General features: G+C 37.6%; 1 long non-coding RNA gene across 17 annotated transcripts; it reads right to left on the reverse strand.

Annotated features, from left to right (window-relative positions):
- Nucleotides 1–1071: 1071 nt before the first annotated feature.
- Nucleotides 1072–6740, reverse strand: LOC121788758. 17 transcript variants are annotated; one of them, XR_006047902.1, is made up of 13 exons: nt 6614–6740; nt 6382–6459; nt 6168–6242; nt 6009–6080; nt 5377–5500; nt 5175–5276; nt 4595–5044; nt 4213–4299; nt 3133–3850; nt 2958–3032; nt 2363–2488; nt 2160–2218; nt 1072–1341 (listed from the first exon to the last, which is right to left on the reverse strand). It is a non-coding gene; the product is annotated as an uncharacterized LOC121788758 (long non-coding RNA). The 17 variants fall into 17 exon arrangements; XR_006047905.1 differs by lacking the exon at nt 1072–1341 and adding an exon at nt 1663–1873; XR_006047906.1 differs by lacking the exon at nt 1072–1341 and adding an exon at nt 1663–1873 and having other exon boundaries at nt 2160–2267.
- Nucleotides 6741–8178: the final 1438 nt, after the last annotated feature.

Genomic DNA, 8178 nt, shown 5'->3' on the forward strand with positions numbered 1-8178 from the left:
GTTTTCTTTTTATTTAAAGTTCATGGCAGGTAGAATTTATGTACTTTCATTTTTATCTTTTTTATAATTAGAATTTTACTGTCCCTACTCCAATTAATAGTATATACATCTAATTCTAATTTAGTAATTTATAACAAGCCGGAGCTTGATTGACTTTTTCATTATATTCCTCATGCCAAAAATCATGACATTATGACTAATGTTTTCATTAGAGAAGATTAACGAGTATAATTTGAAGCTTATTAAAAGATTTTTTTTTTAATTTTATAAATGAGTGTAACTTATGCTCTCGCTAATAAATCTAGTTGAACTTTGCCATTTCCAAGTTTTTTGAAGAGAAGTTTCATCATTTACAATTTTATACCTCTTCAAACTACGTAGAGATAATAATTGTAAATTAAGTAATTTCACCTGACTTAAGAAATACTCCGTCCCGGCTAAGATGACACATTCCTTAGTCGGCACAGGATTTTAAGAGTTATTGGTTAATGTGTTTAATTGAAGAGAGAAAAGGTGGGTGAAAGTATTAAAATAGATAGTGAAAGAAAGATGGATAATTTAATAGGGTGGAAAAGGTGGTTAGGTGTATTAATTCTAATTAGTAATTAATGACGCATAAAATTTGGAGTCGAAACTTTCAAAAAATTTGTTTTTCACACAAACTTTGAAATTTTTAAATAATATCAAGAACTTTACACTGGTTTGTTATTTACCACCAGAGAAAAAATTATGGCTATATTAATAGATTGAAGAAAAAATTTGGAGGGTGTGCTTCAAGAAAAATATTCTCAAAGATTAAAATCTTGAAACTCTCGAAGTTGTTGTCGAGAAATTATGAAAAAAATCCGTATCATGATATTATTTGTCAGAATTTTTTCATTGGTGGGAAATAACAAACTCGAGGTAAAGTTCGTGATATTATTTGCCGATTTCAAAGTTGGTGTAAAATACCAACTTTTTGAAAGTTTCATGATATTAGGTGCCAATATCCTTTTTTTTTTATATGGGAAATCCGCAATTCGGTATTTTTCCGACAAAATAGATAATACAGCCAGGAACAAGCACAGTCAATATCCTTATCCTCATGCAATACGCATGTTGGATTTTTGGTCGCTCCCGAGCCGAGAATGAAGCTTGTTGTTATATATGAACCATAACATAGGCTGTGGAGTCATAAAGTTGAGCTTCAGTGAAACATAACATAGATGAGATTAGCATGTATACATCAAACATATCTAGTTCAACATCTGAAATAACAATGTCCTCGGCCGACTAAGGATCTGGTAGGAGAGTCGGGCATCGCATCGCATCGCTTTTCCAATATAGATTGCTCTGCCAAGACTGGAAAAAACAGGAGGCGATCAATTGGTATTCATAAAAACCCTAATTGTTGTCAGAAATTAAATTGGCTCCACAAATGAATGAAGAGCTGGAGACGTGATAATCTTTAGGAGTGTGATGACTGTCCAAGAAAGCTGTTAGTGGTTGTCTAGAGAAAAACAGCAGTCTACATATCTGCAAAGCAAGTACTCCCTCCATCCCACTTTAGGAGTCCTACCCATTTTGTAAAAATCATAATAAATAGTTAAGGTGGATAAATGGTAAAGTAAGAGAGAGAATAATGTAGAAGAGAGTCTTGTGTACATTATTCTCTCTCTTACTTTACCATTTCCCAACTTTAACTATTTATTATGATTTTTACAAAACGGGTGTGCAAAAGTGACAAGGACTCCTAAAGTGGGACGGAGGGAGTAGTATGGTGTAGAGCTCATATAGATTTATTGACCACCAGATTGAGAGAGAGCAGATCCTTCTGATTGCATAGTTTTCGTGAAGCAGCTTTGTAGTAATGCTGAGACCAAGACTGACATAACTGGGAATATAAGTTTAGGTATATGAGAGTGAGCCAAAAACTATCTTTATACGTTGTGTACATTTCATTACAGAATAAAGATCAAACTCAAATTGCCACTAGTAAGGATACAGCATATATGCTTTATTTACTCTAACCTTTTCTTTAGCCTGTTCATACTAGACATTTGCTATAGTTTATACAACGTTGTGCAGAAATATAAGAACAAACCAATTAATAAACATGCTTATAATATTCCTCAATAATGATCACATGCTTTAACAAAACAATCAAACAGATGACCAACCTATGCATACGCCCAAAATAACTAGCACATTCTGTCACCCCAACAAATCCTCTAGAGTCCTAGACATTGAAAGCAATGAGATGTCTTTAAAAGCAGATCATACCTAACCTTAAAGAAAAATATAGAGAAGGATGTGAACTGCAACATAAAAAACCAGAAAATTCCTTAATTGACTATAATGCAAGAAAGTGGTAGAACAGTACAGAAAAATATGCAGGAATTGCAAGGCCCGAGTCAAGCAAGCGATGAGCTTCAGCCTCAAATTGATCGAAATGACTATTATTTTGATCTGCACTGGATGCTCCAGACTATATGCACTCATCTCCTTCCTGAAAAAGGTGAACATAAATTTATTGTAGGAGTATATGATACCTATACAGAAATAAGTATACACAGAAACTATAGCAAAATATCAAGAACAATGATGTTGACATTCATGAAAGACACATTAATTTATATTGAGCATACACATTCAATAATAGGGAAAAGGAGAGAGCGCAATGGAGGATGAAGCATGTTGGGGAGACCAACTTATGTTTGTGCCGCAATTGATATGGAAACAACTTAGTTAACAAGTCGGAACACATTTTATAAAAATAAAGAACTTTACTTGGGCAACTCCAATCTCCAACTCATATGGAGAGAGCATGCAACTTGATCATTAGAAAAATCTCTATTTACATGCCTAAACAGAAAATAAAACATGAATATAGAAACACTCAACACCATATAGTATGTTATTCCATCAGCATATCAAATTTTCTTAAGCAAGAATGTCTATGGGGTCGTCATAATGACCTGAAGCAACATAAAGATTCGCTCAAGACCATAGGTAATTTCAACTGAAACAGGCATCAATGGAAGACTTCCAGCCTGCCAAAGGAAAGAAGATAAATAAACAAGGACAATAGAAAATCATATACGATTACTAAAAAGATTTGCAAAGAATTTTCAGAACGGCAAGAAAGAGGACCTGATGGAAGTAGGCGAATTGAGTAATCTCCATTCCATCCATCCAAACTTCCCAACCCAATCCCCAGGCACATAATACCTACAAGCAAATTGGAAGATAAGACACATTTGTTTAACTATGTAACCTTGTAATCATGAAAATAAAAAACTGAATCGTAAGCTACAACTAAGCAGTAACCACAACACGAATCAATACAAAGCGAATGTTGTGGTCGTCAACATCAATACCTATAGCAATTAAAAATTAGCGAATGGACAAATATAAAGAATTGGGAAAAATATTCCTCCGACCGGCGGCTACGATAAAGGAGAGGTGATTTTTTGAGGATTAAACTTAAGAGCGGCGAAGATTGTGGCGGGAGTGAGGAGTGGAATTGGATAAGAAAATGTAGAAACTCCGGTTCGATAGGAGGGTTTAACCCAAGCACCGGTGAATAAGAGTAATTTTTAAATAAACAATAAAAAAGAGCAGCGTGGACCACATTTACTCTCTCTCTCTCTCTCTCTCTCTCTCTCTCTCTCTCTCTCCTCTCTTCTACTAAAACAGTAACACACTACGAGGTAAGCCTTATAGTGCAGGGTAAGTAACTTATAAGAATAGCCATAGGCATACATGCCAGAGGTCATTTACATTTCTGAGTTTCTGACGTATTTAATCACACAACTCAAACCTCAACTTCATTGGCCACCTGCTTGGCAATCAGGTCATTGACATGGACCTGCACAGGGAGCCATATGAGGAGACTGGGAGTAAAGATTATTCAGCATATTTAACACAAATTTTCACCTATGGAATAGAAGTAAAGCTCAGTTCACAACCAAATTTATGTCAGAGGAAAAGCAATTATTACATGAATGTTGAATTCATAATCAAGGGAACTCCATCAAAGGTTAGTGATTACATGACAGTACATAATTTACAGTAGTAGAAACATAAACATAATGAAGGCCCAAATATGAAATGTGTTGAAAAGTGCACACGAGTATATGCCATTAAGATTATACCAAGGAAATTGCTCAGCATCTCAAGAACATGGAGCCAAAATTTAAAGGTGCTATCAACATAGGAATCCGGGCATACCACAAGCCTACGTGGAGTTCCAAATGTTTCCACATCTCCATGACTCAATCTTTGTTTATCCAGTAACTGCTTGACTAAATCTTTTAGCTGCAACAAACAATGACACATGAGAGCTACATAGCAGAACTGCAATAAAGTGTGCAAGATAACAACAATTCTAGAATTCTGACCTAAAATCAACTTCAGAAACATAAAAGATACTAACCTACAGGGCCAAATCACAAGGAAAGAAATTATAAAAATTGATATTATACTAGCATGGAAGACTAAAGACATGGTCAGAGAATAAAAAGCTATCAGGTGCAAAGCCTGCATAGTAGGTCTTGAGACTTAATTAAGAAATAAGAAACATAATCTTTTAAAGAGAAAGAAGAAACGTTACTTGATTGCAAGCATTAACAACATCATTTGGCGGCAACTCCTCCGTCCCAATTTCAAGAATAAAAGGCAGAGGTCGTCCAGAAACCTATGTGAGATGGGAAAAGACAACATGAATAAACCACCAGCCTGGAAATAAAGCTAATCATTTTAAAAATTTTGCACTTGGGCTAAACCATACTAAGTATTACATAGATTATACACCAAAGAATACAACCAAAGGCCCAATTACACACTGATTCACAAAGAAAGAGAGAGCTAATAATCTTTAGGAGTGCGACAAATGTCCAAGAAAGCTGTTAGTGGTTGTCTAGGGAAAAGCAGCAGTCTAAGTGTCTGCAAAGCAAGTAGTGTGGTGTGTAGAGGTCCTATAGATTTATTGACCACCAGATTGACAGAGCAGATCCTTCTGATTGCTTCCTTTTCACGAAGCAGCTTCGTAGTAATGCTGAGACTGAGACAGAAATAACTGGGAAATTATGTTCAGGTATATGAGAGATTAGTCCAAAACTATTTTTGTACGTTGTGTATATTACTCAATAATGATCACTTGCATTAACAAAACAATCAAACAGATGACCAACCTTCGCATACGCCCAAAATAACGAGCACGTTCTGTTACCCCCACAAATCCTCTAGAGTCCAAGACATTGAAAGCATGAGATGTCTTCAAAAGCTGATCATACCTAGCATTAAAGAAAAATATAGAGAAGGATATGAACTGCAATGCAGAAACCAGAAAATACCTAAGTTGACTATAAATATAATGCAAGGAAGAGATAGTACAGTATACGCAGGAATCGCAACGCCCAAGTCAAGCAAGCGGCGAGCTTCAGCCTCGAATTGATCAAAATGACTATGAATGTGATCTACACTGGCATGCTCTAGATAATAAGCACTCATCTCCTTCCTGAAAAAAGAGTCATTAGGATTTTTCACCAAGGTAAACATAAATACGACAGCATTGGACATGTAAGCAAGAAGGGAACATAATATATGATGACTACATGGATATAAGATACACAGAAAAGTTGAAGCAAAATATCAAGAACAATGATATTGGCATTCATGAAAGACACAAGTTAATTTATATAGAGTATACACATTCAATAATAGGGAAAAGGAGAGAGAGCAATGGAGGATGAAGCATGCTGGGGAGACCAACTTATATTTGTGCAACAATTGATATGGAAAAAACTTAGTTAACAATTAGGAACATGTTTTTATAAGAAATAAAGAACTGTACTAGGGCAACTCCAATCTCCAACTCATAAGGAGAGAGCATGCAACTTGATTGTCTGAAACATCTCTATTTATATGTCAAAACCGTAGATAGAACATGAATATAGAAACACTCAACTCTATGTAGTGGTCTAATGTTATAAATAAATAAATGACATGAGCAACAGCTTATTTACTCATTTTTTCAGAAAAAGCTCCCCGTATGTTATTCCATCAGCATATCAAATTTTCTTGAAGTGATCAACTCCCTGCAAAGAATTCACATAAGCTTCACGCAAGAATGTCTATGGGGTCGTCATAATGCAAAAGTGAATAACTGATTGCACACAAGGGACCTGAAGCAACATAATGATTCGCTCAAGATCATAGGTAATTTCAACTGAAACAGGCATCAATGGAAGACTTCCAGCCTGACATAGGAAAGAAGATAAATAAACAAGGACAATAGAAAATCAAACATGATTACTGAAGCTGCAGATCCTATACTAACAAAAGATTTGCAAAGACCCTATGCTGTTGTTAATTTTCAGAACAGAAAGATAAGAGGACCTGGTGGAAGTAAGTGAACTGAGTAATCTCCATTCCATCCATCCAAATTTCCCAACCCAATCCCCAGGCACCTAATACCTACAAGCAAATTGGAATTTGTTAAACCATGTAACCTTGTAATCATGAAAATGATAAAACTGAATCGTAAGCTACAACTAAGCAGTAACCACAACACGAATCAATACAAAACGAATCAATCCAAAACGAATGTTGTGGTCGTCAACATCAATACCTATAGCAATTATAAATTCAGCGAAATATTCCTCCGACCGGCGGCTATGATAAACGAGAGGTGATTTTTTGAGGATTAAACTTAAGAGCGGCGAAGATTGTGGCGGGAGTGAGGAGTGGAATTGGAAAAGAGAATGTAGAGTCTCCGGTTTGATAGGAGGGTTTAACCTAGAGGTCTCCAAACCGAACCGGCCCGGAGTCGGACGAACCGGCTCAGAACCGCCACCGGCGGTTCCGAACCGGAACCGGAACAGTTGCGGCGGTTCGAACCGGGACCGGAACCGCCCGAACCGCCGGGCCGGTTCAGGTTCACAAAAATTGAAGAACCGTAACCGGCGGTTCGGAACCGCCGGTTCGGCGGTTCCCGACACCTGCCGACACCTTTTCAGGCCTACTTCCTAGCCTTTTCAGAAACCGCTCCCCCGGCCGCCGGTTTGGTCAGAAACCGTTGACGGAAACCGCCGGTTTCGGCCGAAAAACCGCCGGTTCCGGCGGAAAACCGGCGGTTCCAACGGTAATTTCAAAATTTTGAATTTTTAAAATCGACAAAAACCGCCGGTTTCCACCGAAAACCGGCGGTTCCGGCGGAAAACCAGCGGTTCGGCCGTTTTTTCAAAAAAAAAATTTTAATCACAATTTTCCCCTATAAATACCCCCTCCTCTTCATTTCTACTCACCACATTCTTGTGTTAATAAGAATTTCTCTCTCAATCTCAATTTCTCTATTCTCCATCCTCATTCTCTCAAGTTGTTTACGTTATTTGCGCTCATAATTTACTCACGTTGTTCACGTTATCATCTTCACGACTTTCAATTTCCATATTTATATCATGTCTTCATCTCGTCGTGGTGGTGATCGGGGCAAGGGAATTGCCCAAGATCAAAGTCAAAGTGATACTCGTCGTCGACGTGCCCCTTCTAGAGCACAAGTTGCGGAGGAGGTGGGAAGGCTAGCCGCTCTTCGAGCTCAAGTAAGTTATAAGATGTTTTAATTTTTTGTTAATTTATTTTTATTAAATTCATAATTTCATTTTTATGTGTTTTATTTTTGTGTTAGTATTTTTACTTAGTTGTATAATTTTCGTAGGAGAAGAAGATCGAAATGCGGCCTTGTTACTTGCCCTCGCGGCGACGACCCACAAGGGGGCATTCACATTCGACTTCGCGTTTCGAGTACGATGTGAATCTATCGTCGGACGAAGGCGATGATGGATCGCATCAATTCCCCCCTTCTAGCACCGGGCAAGCTGGCGACAATGATGAGGAGGAGACCGATCCTCCTCCTTCCGCAGGACAACAAAAGAAAAAGATGCCTCCCAAGTTGAAATCCGAGATTTTCACCAAACATTTCAAGAAGGTCCGGTGTTAATTCCAAATCCTAATGATCCGACCACTACCATGGAGACGGGTGAGTTCAAAGCATATTGCAACTATTGCGATACAGTCTATCCATTTGTTATCGGTGGGGGATATGGTACTCTCCATCGCCATTTGAAGTCAAAACACCCCGTGGAATATGGGCATACTAAGTCCCAAAGCCAAATAAACTTCCCCGCCGGCTCATCG

The sequence above is a fragment of the Salvia splendens genome, unplaced genomic scaffold (genome assembly GCF_004379255.2).
Source record: "Salvia splendens isolate huo1 unplaced genomic scaffold, SspV2 ctg1137, whole genome shotgun sequence".
Classification (NCBI taxonomy): domain Eukaryota; kingdom Viridiplantae; phylum Streptophyta; class Magnoliopsida; order Lamiales; family Lamiaceae; genus Salvia; species Salvia splendens.